Here is a 14,110-nt window from a genome sequence, read left to right on the forward strand (position 1 = left end):
TGAGCACTCTGGACTCTTCCACATGACCCACCCCAGTATTCTGGTGATTCCATGTGTAGTCTTGCCCATAGCAGAAACACTGGGCATTTCTAACATACATCCTGGGTCCCAGCACCCAGAAGATCATCTATATCCTCTAGATAGCAGGGTTCCTCACATCCAAAGTAATTAGTGGATAACATTTCCTACCAGAGCTTGTTCTGGGAAACATTCTGTTAAGCCATGGGTCCTGTTTTTCCCTGCTTCAACGGAAGCTGCTTAAAGGGAGCTGGATCACAGCTACCATTTCAGTTTCCAAGTCCAAACAGAAGCCTCTGGATCTAGCCCTTCTCTTTGGCTTTATTTCCAAGGCAGGCAATGTGACCTCCTGTATTCATCCTCCCAAATTAGCTTCATGAACAATGAAAAGTCAGTGAGCCCCTCTGGTCTCCTGTGAAGTCCTGGTTGCCTCTGTAAGGCTTCACTCTAAATCAATCCAATAGCAACTTCCATCCCCACTGGGCCTGATTTTTCTGAGCCGTATCACACAGTGCTGTGTTTTATAGCTCACAAAAGAGTTTGTAAAGTCTCAACACACACATAGTGGGCTTTTCACCTTCCTGTTGATATATGGTGAGAAATTCAACTTAGAAATCTTGGCAATGTCTCACATAAACAAATGTTTCTTCCAGTGACGCTAGTCATTCATCCAGAGAAAAAGGGATCAGCTGGTTTGTGACTATACATAATTCTTAATTTTGAGACCTACAGAAGTTTCCATGAATCCTGTTATTCTTCTCCCTCCAAGGTCTGCCAGCCCTGTTACATTTCAGCAGCATAGTCTAACCATAACTCAAAATTTTCTTCACCAAGCTCAGAGTTTTCTCAATAGTCTGCTAGCCGGTGGCCTTTACTACAGAGTAGTACAGATTGGTGGATACTGAGGGCTCTGTCCTGACCCCCTCTTCAGGGCTGATGCACACAGCCCCCAGCTGCTGCTGGTCGTGTAGCACTGTGCCCTTACTAGGGTTTGCCCTTATTCCTAGATAACTACCTCCTCTCAGGGTAACCTGTGGCCAATGACTGCTTTACATGGGAAAAAAGGTGCAGCACTTTTCTTCCATTTGGGAGAACTCTAAAGTGCTGCCCCAGTCCCAGAGTTTCCTGTAAGATCACATGAAGCTTCCCTTGCAACCATGTTGTCAGTCCGTTTCTCCCTCTTCCCAATTCTGCCTTCCATACTTTTCTTACTGGTATCCCACACAAGCAATTTCCAGTAAACTTTCTGCATGGAATTTTCCATCTCAGCATTCATTTCCAGGGAATTCTACCTAAGACTGTACCAGAAGTGGTCTCAGGGATACTGCACATGGAACACTTTGCAGTTAGTGGGCAAGGAGGAGCACATGGCAGTTGGTATATGAAGAATTGATAGTATTGAAGCATTGATATACTGCTTGCTGTAGCATTGTGATTGTGAAACATTTACCAGTGGTGAAACCAGGAGAGAGGGATGCACTAGCTGGTGCCATATCTCTGGCACTGGAGCAGAATGAGAGAAATGGTAACATAAGATTGATGGAATTGGTTGACTTGCTGAGCAGCATTGATTCTTTGTTGAAGAATGATAATGACAGGCTCAGGATGATTAATCAACAGTTTAAGGCAAAAAGTGAAAGCCACAAGGCCTTCTTGATAACATTTTATGAAACCTGAATATCCTGCAGCCAGAGGGCCAACAGAACAGAGAACAAGGTTCAGGATTTAAATGTGATAGTAGTGGAAATTTAGAGAAGGTCGAACTATCAGCCCTTACTAGCCTCCTACACCAAGTTCAGGATTCTGAAACCTGGGATAATGAATCTGAGTGATGAAGGTAAGAACCCTGAGCTATATACGTTTTCACTATTTTCCCAGAACTATGTTCTGTCTCTTTTCCTATCTCATAATATAGTCCAGTGGTACTGGGACCATTTGGCAATCTTGCAGAACATCATATTGGTCCATTATATCAATGGCATCATACTAAAGTGGATTGAATGAGCAAAAAGAGACAGGTGTGTAGGACACGTACTTTGGAGGGTAGGAAATGAACCTAGTAAAAATGCATGGTCCTGCCACAGCAGTGGGGTTTGTAAGGATTCAGTGGGTTTAGGGCAAGCAGGGACGTTCCTTCCCGGGTAAGGGCAATTTATTGCATCTCATACCACCCAAACCTAGAAGAGGAAGCACAGTGTATCGTACGCCTCTTTGCACTGGGATGTGGACATTCTGCTCCAGCCCCACTAATGGATGCACAGAAGGCAGCAGAGTTAGATTGGGGCCCAGAGTAGGAAAAGTACTATGGGTTCTGTCTTAGGCTGGGTTCTCTAGAGAAGCAAAACCAGTAAACACTATAAATATATATTGAGAGGTTTATATCAAAGAAATGGCTCATGCAGTTGTAGAGGCTGGAATGTCCCAAGTCTTTGGGTCAGAATAGAGGCCTCTCCTGATTCATACAGCCACAGGGTCTGTTGAACCCAAGATTGGCAAGTCAGACAGCAAGGCTTTTGCTCACAGGCTGCAAAGATTGATGAATGTCAAGATTGGCAGGTAAGATGGCAGGCAGGCTGCTAGCTCAAGTCCCAAGAATCAAAGATCAGATGAACAGGAGCCAGCTACAGGATCCAGTGTGAGCAAAAAGCCCAAGGGCCTTGCCAGAAGGTTCACTTATATTCTGTGCTGGCCACACCCAAAAGAAACTCCCTTTCAACTGATTGGCTACTACTCACAGCAGGTCCCATCATGGAGGTGGTCACATCATATCATATCTCATCACAGAAGTGATCACATTATATGACTGCCAAACTACATCATAACTGCCACATTACTGAGAATCATGGCCCAGCCAAGTTGACGCACAGCTTTAACAATCACCAGTTCTTGCTCCAAAGCGTGATCAAGAGAAAGTTCTGCATGCTGGTGTAGTCTCCAGAAAGTTCTGGGTCATCGGGAGAAACAGGCCCAGACCCCAAATTAGCTAAGCACTATGACTCTCAGAGCCACGTTTCCCCTTTTAGGAAAGATTTCAATTTCTTAAGAAGTTGTGTATCAGCTGAAGTTAGGTTCAAGGTCAAGTTTCAGCTGGTTTTTTACAAGGAAGCGCCTTGAACATACTCATGTCTGTAAACTCACATAGTACAAAAAAAAAAAAAACCCGGTGCCGTTGAGTCAATTCTGACTCATAGCAACCCTATAGGACAGAGTAGAACTACCCCATAGAGTTTCCAAGGAGCATCTGGCAGATTCTAACTGCTGACCCTTTGGTTAGCAGCCAAAGCACTTAACCGCTATGCCACCAGGGTTTCCACTCACATAGTACTTAGTGCTTTATCTGAAATATCCCAGTCTATATCAACTGTAGGTTTAAAAATTGGGGGCTACTGTGGAGAGATATGTAGGACCATTGAGCCTGGGATGTGAATTGAGCTTCTTCTGAACTAGTTCTGGTACTTGATCTTTGTCAAAGTCCAGTGCATGTTCATTTAAATCAGGAAAAATGGAACAGGGACTAGAGAAGGATATGGCACAAGCCACAAGGCACCTGAGAAACCATTGCAATGCCAGCAGTCTTTGGGGTTTGCTCAATTTACCCTTGGTATTTTTTTTTATTGGTGAAGGAAATGCTTTCTGAATGCAGCAATGGGCTTTGGGGAGAGTGAAGCACTTTAGTACGTTTAGTTTAAGTACATAGGCTCTTGGTTTGTTTATCTCTGGAGGCTTAGTCCTAATCTACTTTCTAAAATGTGAAGAAATATGTCCTTTATTTCTAAACACTTGAATGTCTTGAATGTACTCATGTCTGTAAACTTACTTAAATAATAAACACTTAAATAATAAAACACAGCAAACAAAACAAAATTTCCTTAAAATGAGAGTAAAGTGATTTTTTTCTGAAAGTTAATGCACTTTTACTCTTTTGTTCACTTTCTTGTTGACTAATGGCATTGATCTATTAAGCTTGCTGACAAAACTGGGAGTGAAATGTATGAGCCTGCCACATATGCTGATCAGTCAGCCTGATATAAACACGTGAGTACAGAAAAGCAGAGAAATGTCACGAAGAAAGGATGTGTTTAAGTGGTGATAGGGACTTTAACTTCAAGAAAAAAGTTCTTTTCCTTAACATTTTTAATACTTCTTTGTGTTGGTGGCTAAGGATCCCTGGTGGTGCCGTAGTTAAAGCAATTGACTGCTAACCGAAAGATTGGTGGTTCGAAACCACCAATAGTTACTTGGGAGAAAGATGTGGCGGTCTGCTTCCATAGAGATTTACAGCCTTGGAAACCGTGTAGTGTTGTTATCAGTAGAAATCGACTTGATGGCAGTGGATTTTTGTTTTGGTGTGTTAGTGGCTACAAGCATCTTTTTTAATAGCCTGTTTTTTCTTATTTAGATAACATATTTTATTTGAGGCAATATAATGACTTCTTGGAAAATCAATTTATTGAAAAAAATATTTCAAATGCTTAGATGTGACAGTCTTTTAAAACAGCTGAGAAAATAACCAGCAGAGGCACACCTATCAGAATTTGACATGTAAAATGAGCATAGCCTGTAGACTTAGTATCTTCAGGTATTACTAACTTCTCTGTATCTGAAATAAGTTTTCTCATCTCTCCAGCTGCCTCTCAGTGTTACCTTTTTCCTACTCCTGAATTTCACTTTCTATATTTTAGGGACTCATTTAACATCGAGTGTGTTGTCACCTACTGTTGTTATTTTTATGATAAATTTTGCAGAAGAAAATCAGAACACACAATAATTTATTTATAACTAATCACTTCTTCATTTAAACCAATATTTGCAAACCCATTTGTTTTATTTAACTCCAGCTCTCTGCCAACTTTCATCATGTCTAGTTTATTTTGTTCCTCACTTAAAAAATGTTCTCGTAGATAGAACTGATGTTTATATCTTCATTAATCTCAAAAGGCATGCAATTTTTAACAGGGAAATGTGAGTCAAGACAAACTTGAGGAACACAAACACATTACTTTTTGAAGCTGTGAGGACTACCACCGTTATCCTGAAATGCACCCCATTTTGGAAGTCTCTTCTCAAATGGGGACTTTTCTTGACTGGGTTCGAAATAAATGATGCACCTTCAGAAAAGAGCTCTAGATTTGAGAAGCTCCAGATGAGTAAATAACAAGAAATGGACAGTACTGTCAATGTACAGTAAAAACATACCTGTATGTTTGCTTGATTATTTACTTACTAAAAACTTGCCTATTTCAGGAAAGATTTCAGGCAGCTGGGTCTAGTTGTGTGTGTGTGTTACATCGGAGAAGGGCATTTCATCTTCTCCCAAATGTAATTTATTGGAAAGAACTGCAGTATTTTTAGCCTTTTTGTTACCAAATTTTTATTAAAAATTTTTTTTGATGGGATATGTTTTCAGTATTGGAATGCATACTTACTAATTGAGTGTGTGAAATTTTTTGGTTGGTAATGGGATTTTTAGAAATATGATCTGGTAATACAAGCCACCAATAAGGCAAGTGGCACTCAGACACCACCAGTCTGTGGTAGGACAATATTCCAATGAAGACTAACTAGAAAATTTATTGCTGGTGCCTTGCCATTAGGTTATGGAGCCCTGGTAGTGCAGTGGTTAAGAGCTTGGCTGATACTCAAAAGGTTGGCAGTTTAAATCCACCAGATGCTCCTTGGAAACTCTATGGGGCAGTTCTACTATGTCCTATAGGGTTGCTATTGAGTTCGAATTGAATCGATGGCAGTAGGTTTTTGGTTTTCCATTTGGTTACATGGGGAACCTTTGGTTTTCCAAATATGACAGAGAAAAACCAAAACAAACTCATCAGGGCTCCCTAACTATCACACAGGAAAGCCATAATTATTATGCTTGAAAGTCTTATCTCACGGAAATAAAGAAAAAAAAAAAGGCAAATGTTTAAAAAAGTTTACAAAAATAACATATCCAGGAAGCATCACCTAATAGAATGCTCATCCTACACAACAGTGAGGCTCCAACTCCTGTCTGCTGTCTGTTGAGCATCACACATTTCAAAAGGGACCCACTTTGACTCTAAATACATTAGAACCGGAATAACATACTACCAATGAGGTCCAGAGGCATAAAAAATGGCTAGTATACCATTAAACTAATAGTAACTAAAAGCTTTTAAATGGGGCCAATGCTTCCCACTAGAGCAGGTGAAGTAATTTAGCTAGTTTGTTATCTTTCTATAACAATTTATTTGTTTTTTGGGGTAAGAATGATACTTTTTTCTTTTTTTTGAGAGAAGTTCTGTGAGCGGAAAGTTAGACGCAATAGCTCAACTAATAAATAGTTTCCCTTCTGCCAAATAATGAGCACTGGTGGTGCAATGGTTAAGCACTCACTTGCTAAGTAAAAGGTCAGTGGTTCGAACCCCACGAGTCACTGTGCAGAAGAAAGATGTGGCCATCTGCTTCTGTAAAGATTACAGCCTTGGAAACCCTATGAAGCAGTTCTGCTCTGTCCTATAGGGCTGCAATGAGTCAGAATCAACTCCACAGCATTAGGTTTGGTTTGGTCTGCCACATAAAACTTTAAAATGTCTCTCTTACTCCTGAGAATAAGAGAAATGAAGTTAGTTTTCTTTAACCAAACTCTCAAGAGTAACAGTGTGTGTGCGTGCACGTGTGTGTGTGTGTGTGTGTGTGTGTGTGGTGGTTTTTTTATTTTACATGTCGGAAGAATTTTTATTACTTGATAGTAAGGGACTCTATTTTACATGCCAAGGGAAGGATTTTTATAAGTTCAGCTATTGTTTCCAACTCCTCACTTACAGATTCTTTGGAAAAACATGCTATTTTGAGTAAAGAGGGAAGACAAATCTATGGTGGTTTTGTATTCTGTCAGCTTAGTTAGAACTATGTTTTCCAGAATTCCATTCTCCTCATGGTCCTGGGTTACCATGGGCTACAATATTTGCATGTATTGAATGAGAATTGGAAGGAAACAGCCTTCATATTGTTTCCATGCCGGTGGGGAGACCAGGCATTACTTCCACTTGGCATGCTGTCAGTTGTCACTGGCTCACATGTGGCTTCCTTGGCTTCATGGATCTCCCTTAGGTTTCTCTAAAAGCTGGGCCAGGTGCATGATGTGATGAGGCTGAAGGCTTGGAGGGAGTGAAAGGTGGACATGCTATGAGTCTGTCTTCTTGGCCCTGTACCATCCTCACAAATAATAGATATGTTTGAACCCATTGTTGCAGTCACTGTGTCAATTCATCTCATTGAGGGTCTTCCTCTTTTTTTGTTGACCCTCTACATTACCAAGCATGATGTCCCTCTCCAGGGATTGGTCCCTCCTCGTAATGTTTCCAAAGTAAGCAAGACGGAGATAGCTCAAGATGGTAGCTTAGTCAGATACACAATGCCATCCTCTACACCAAAGATCAGAGAAACCAAGTGGAACAGATACAAATGACAACCCTGGAACCCTGAGCATCAAATGAAAGGATAAAGAATTAGATCAAATTCCGATTGAAAGAAGAAACTAAATGAAAACAGCAAACAAGGAGAGATAGGGAGTGGAGGTGCCCTGCCAGCTAGCCAGGCACAGTATGGCCATTTTCAGACAAAGCCAGCAGTGATCCCGGGTGAGGAGCACAGGAAGGCAACTTCATGAAATTCCCAATAGGGGACAGAGAAACTGTGTGGACATACCCGGAGTGAAGCAAGGTGAGCAGGACATGAACAGGATCTAAGAAAGGAAAGTATAGGAAGGAGGGTGAGAGCTCCAGTGATCCTGGCATCCACAGAGCAGGGAGGGAGCCAGGATCCAGAGACAGAACTATTCACCAGTGGCAGTACCTGACCATTAGGGTAGGTAGCTTAGATGTATTAATAGATTCATAGAGTGTTAGCAGGAGGTCCTCCAGCCAAGCAGACCCCAGGAAGCCTCCCCCTCCTTCCTTGCACTTTGGTGGGGCCAGGTCCCAACTGCTGACTGTAGCTAATGGGAAGTGCCCAGGTACTCATGCCTGGTGACCAGAGGAGCACACTCCTCCTCCCTCTGCCCTCTAGGTGATTAGCAGCACGAACCCTCCACCCCTGCTCCCCCACCCAACTGAGGACCATGGTATGAGTCCTCTCCTTTCCCCCTCAAGCCAATCCACCACCCCACATCACCCTGCCTACTTGGTAAATGTTAGTATGTACTCCCACATCACTAGTTGCTTCCCACATCCCCTGCCCACCACCCCACCTACCCAGTGAGTGGCACAGTGCTTTGTGCTCCTAGTTGCCTGCCACATCCCTGCCCACAGCCCCACCCACCCAATGAGCAGCAGTAAGAGCTCCCGTGTCCCTAGATGTCCACCACACCCCCCACCTGCCACCTGCCTACAACCAGTGGCAGAGAGTGCTCCCATACCCCCATCACCTGCCACACACTCTGTTCACCACCACACCCACTCGATGAGTGACAGTGAACATGACCCTGACGCTGATCACCCACCACACACACCCCATCTGAAGCCCCTCCCATGTGGTGAGTGCCATCCTTCCTTCCTGTGCCACTGGGCCAATGACAGGTGGCTGCCCATGCTTGCCCAATCTGCCCTTAGCCACCCTGCATGCTTGGTGTCTCAGTTATCTAGTGCTGCTATTACAGAAATACCACAAGTGGATGCCATTAACAAAGAGAAGTTTATTCTCTCACAGTCCAGTAGGCTAGAAGCCCAAATTCAAAGTGCTGGCTCCAGGGGGAAGGCTTTCTCTTTCTGTCAGCTCTGGAGGGAAGTCCTTGTCATCAGCCTTCCCTTGGTCTGGGAGCAACTCAGCATAGGAACCTTAGGTCCAAAAGACATGCACTGCTTTCCTGGTAGTATGGGGTACCCCATCTCTCTGCTTGTTTCTCTCTTTTATATCTCAAAAGAGATTGGCTTAAGACACTACCTAATCTTGTAGACCTCATCAATATAATTGCCGCTAATCCATCTTATTACATCATAGAGATAGGATTTACAACACATAGGAAAATCATATCAGATGATAAAATGGTAGACAATCATACAATCATACAAGGGAATCATGACCTAGTCAGTTGACAGATATCTTGGGGGAACACAATTCAATCCCTGGCACTTGGTGAATACCGACACACACTTGCCTGCCCATCTGACAGGTGGTGAGTGTTTCTGTGTTGCCAGCGATCAATGGAGCATGCCTGCCCCACCCATCCTGATCTATCAAAACAAAATGAAGCAAAAAATCAGGACAAAACAAACATACAATCAATCAATAAATACATTAAAAAAAATGTTGCCATCAAGTTGATTCTGACTCATAGTGACCCAATACGACAGAGCAGAACTGCTGCATAGAGTTTCCAAGAAAAACCTGGTGGATTTGAACCACCGACCTTTTGGTTAACAGTTGAGCTCTTAACCACTGTGCTGCCAGAGTTTCCAATAAATACATAAATAAATAAAATAATACTTTAATGTTTTGGAGACAGCAGACAATAACAAATCATGAAAAAACAGGATAAGATGGTTCAAACAAGTGAGCAAGATAAAGGGAAAGTAAACTTTCCAGGGGAAGAAACAATAATAGGAATTCAAAAGATCTATATTTAGGGTCCTCAAAGATAACAAGGAACACAGAAAAAACCTTAGAAGAATTCAGGAAAACAATACCAGAACTAAACGACAGACTTAATAGACAATTAGAAACCATACACAAACAACAACTAGAAATTCAGAAGATTGAGAAGATCAGAAATAGATAACTCAATGGAAAGACACTGAAGTAGAGTTGAATCACTAGAAGAAAGAATTAGTGAAATAGAGGACAAATTATGGGATACTAATTCGTTTGAGGAGCAAGAAGAAATGAGTATGAAGAAAAATGAAGAAAGCCTAAAAGTTATATGGAACACCATCAAGAGGAATAATTTACACATAATAGGAGTTTCAGAAGAGGAGGAAAAATAGAAAAGTACAGAGAATTTTTGAAGATATACTTACTGGCTGAAATTCTCCAAAGTATTGTGAAAGAAGAGAAGGTTGCCATCCAAGATGCTCAAGGAACCCCAAACAGGATTAAAAAACCTGTTGCTGTTGAGTCAATTCTCACTCAGTGGCCCTATAGGACAGAGTAGAACTACCCCATAGAGTTTCCAAGGAGCACCTGGTGGATTTGAACTGCTGACCTTTTGGTTAGCAGCCTTGGCACTTAACCACTATGCCATCAGGGTTTCCCCATACAGGATAAAAAAAAAAATAGACCCCCTCAATATCATGAAGACATACCATAATCAAACTTCCTAAAACCAAAGGCAAAGAAAGAATTCTGAAAGCAGCTAGTGAAAAATGAAATATCACTTACTAATGGGCACCAATAAGACTGAGCACTGATTTCTCACCAGAAAACAAGTAATCAGGAGGTCGGGGGAATGGCATATATAAAATCCTGAAGGAGAAGAATTGCCAACCAAGAATCAGCAAAATTGTCTTTCAAAAACAATGGCAAAACTAAGACATTCCCAGATAAGCAGAAACTAAGGAAATTTGTAACAAACAGACCAGCCTTACAAAAATATTAAAGGTAGTCCTTTTGGGCTAGAGAATCAGTGACATCAGATGACAACCTGAGATAAACACACGACAACATCACCCAAATGCCAACCTAGATAAAGACTTCCCAAAAGGAAAATAAAGCTAAAAAACTGACTGTAGGGAACCAGAGGAGTTACACTGTAAACAACAACTTCAAAACACAAAGGGGAATAAAAGATGTAGTTATATAACTTCAATATGGTGAGGAAGTCAAGGTGATTTCAAGATATAACAGACTTCTAATCTTACTCGAGGGCACTGGGTTCTGGGTTTCTGGGTAAGGTAAACTTTAGGGTAACCACAGGAAAATAACATATGTCCTCACCAAAACAAAGGAGAAAACAGAGTAAACACAAAAACAACAATGATAGATAGGAAAAGAAAATCCATACACAAAAAGAACTCAGCACAAAATTAAGAGGAACAAAGAAATCATTAACACCACTCTCTCTCTCTCTCTCTCTCTCTCTCTCTCTCTATAGCAAAGTAACAGCAATAAATCTATATCTATTGTTAATCACACTGAATGTAAACAGGTTAAATGCAGCAGTCAGCAGACAAGAGTGGCAGAATGGATTAAAAAAAAATCTATCAATATGTTGCCTAGAAGAGACACAACTTAGACACAAAGACATAAACAAGTTAAAAATAAAAGAATGGAAAAAAATTATCAAGCAAACGGTATCCAAAAGAGAACTGGAGTAGCAATAATAATTTCAGATAAAATAGACTAATTCCAAATGCATCATAAGAGACAAAAGATATTATATAATGATTAAAGTGTCAATCCACCAAGAAGACAAAACAATAATAAATATTTATGCACCCAAATACATAGAACTAATTCTAACAGAACTGAAAAGAGAAATAGACAGTTCTACAAAAATTGTAGGAGACTTTATATAACACACCTCTTTTGACGATGGTCAGTACAACTAGAAAGATCAGTAAAGATACAGAAGATCTAAATAACATAATCAACTTGACCTCATAGACACATACAGAACACACCACCCAACAGCAGCACAGTACACATTCTTCTGCAAAGCACATGGACCAGTCTCCAGAATAGACCATATTCTAGGCCACAAAGCAAGCCTCAATGAATTAAAAAAAAAAAAAAAGACATAATACAAAGCATCTTCTCTTACCATAATGCTATAAAATTTGAAATCAATAACATAAAGAGCAAGGGAAAAAAATTAAATATATGGAAACTGAATAATACCTTACTTAAAAATTACTGAGTCATAGAAGAAATTTAAAATGAAATAAAATAATTCTTAGAATCAAATGAGAATGAAGACACAGCATATTAAAACCTCTGGGACACAGCAAAATCAGTGCTTAAATGGAAATTTATAGTAATAAACACACACATCAAAAAAGAAGAAAGATCCAAAATCAATAACTTAACCCAGCAACTTGAAAAAAAGGAAAGGAACAACAAAAGAAGTCCATAGTCACCAGAAGAAATGAAACAATAAAGATCAGAACAGAAATAAATGAAATAGAAAAACAACAGAATCAACCAAACTAGAAGTTGGTTCTTTGAGAGGATCCATAAAATTGACAAACCACTGGCCAAACTGACAAGGGGGAAAAAAAAAGAGGGAAGATGCAAATAACCAAAATAAGAAACAAAGTAGGTGACGTTACAACAGAACCAACGCAGATAAAGAGGATTATTACAAAATATTATGAAAAATTGTACTCTAACAAATTTGAAAACCTAGAAGAAAGGCACAAATCTATAGAAATACACTATCAACAAAACTAACACAGAGGTGGACAACCTAAAAAGACTCATAAAAGAAGAAACTGAAGATGTCATTAAAAAATCCCAGCAACAACAAAAAACAAGCCCCGATCCAGACAGTTTCACTGGAGAGTTCTACCAAACATTCAGAGAAGAGTTGACAACAATTCTACCCAAACTATTCCAGAACGTACAAAAAGAACAAAAATTCCCTAGTTAATTCTATGAAGCCAGCATAACCCTGATACCAAAGTCAAGCAAAGATACTACAAAAAATGAAAATTACAGACCAATATTTCTAATGAATATAGACGCAAAAATTCTCAACAAAATTCTAGCCAACAGAATATCAAAAAAATTATACGTCACTATCAGGTGGGATTTCATACCAGCGATGCAAGCATGGTTCAACATTAAAAAATCGATCAACGTTAATTCATCACAAAAATAAAACAATCGTATGATCATCTCATTTGATGCAGAAAAGAAATTTGGTAAAACCCAACACCCTTCCCCAATAAAAAATCTCAGCAAAATAGGTATAGAAGGGACATTCCTCAACGTAATTAAGACCATATACCATATTTTTATGCAAATAATGCACACCTTCTATGCTTGTTTGCAAACTGCTTCCTTCCATGAGGTATTTTCCTAAGTGTGCTACGCTATTTTTTTTTTTTATAGCAACATGTAAAAAAATTGGCATAGCCATGCTTATGAAAATACCTTGCAGTGGAAGGGAGCAACTGATGAACGAATGAAGAAGGCATGCCTTATTCGTGTTAAAATACCATATACAAAATCAGCAGCCAAAGTTATTTTCAATGGAGAGAGATTGAAAGCATTCCCTTTGAGAATGAGAGTGAGACAAGGATGCCCATTATCACCAGTCTTATTCGGTATTGTGCTGGAAGCCCTAGCCAGAGCCATAAGGTAAAAAGGTAAATAGAAAGCCAAAAAAACCAAACCCATTGCCATGAAGTGGATTTTGACTCATAGCTACGCTATAGGACAGGGTAGAACTGCACTATAGAGTTTCCAAGGAATGGCTGATGGATTCTAACTGCTGACCTTTTGGTTAGGTTTGGTTAGCAGCCAAATAAATGCTTAAAGCCCTGTACCACCAGGGCATCAAAATTGGCAAGGAAGAAGTAAAACTGTTCCTGTTCGCAGGTAACGTGATCCTATACATAGAAAATCCCAGAGATTCCATAAGAAAGTTACTGGAATGAATAGAAGGGTTCAACAAAGTGCCAGAGCAGAATATCAACATAGTAAAAAAAAAAAAAAAAAATCGTTAAATTTTTCTGCAGTAACAAGGAGAACTCCGGAAGGGAAATCAAGAAAACAATACTATTTACAATAGCGCCAAATGGAATAAATCTAACTAGGGGTATAAAAGACTTACAGAAGCGAAACTACAAAACACTACTTCAAGAAACCAAAAGAGAATTACATAAATGGAGAAACATTCCATGCTCATGGACTAGAAGACTTAACACTGTGAAAATGTCAATGTAGTCATCTCTTGGTATCCATGGGGGGCTGGTTCCAGGACACCCCACAGATACCAAAATCCACAGATGCTCAAGTCCCTTATATACTGTGACATAGTATTTGCATATCCCCTACACAATCCTCTTGTATACTTTAAATCATCTCTAGATTACTTATAATACCTAATACAATGTAAATGCTATGTAAATAGTTCCATAAAAATTCTCTGGAAGGTAGCCTCTCTCTTCTATGA

This window comes from Loxodonta africana, chromosome 11 (assembly GCF_030014295.1).
Source record: "Loxodonta africana isolate mLoxAfr1 chromosome 11, mLoxAfr1.hap2, whole genome shotgun sequence".
In the NCBI taxonomy this organism is placed as follows: Eukaryota; Metazoa; Chordata; class Mammalia; order Proboscidea; family Elephantidae; genus Loxodonta; species Loxodonta africana.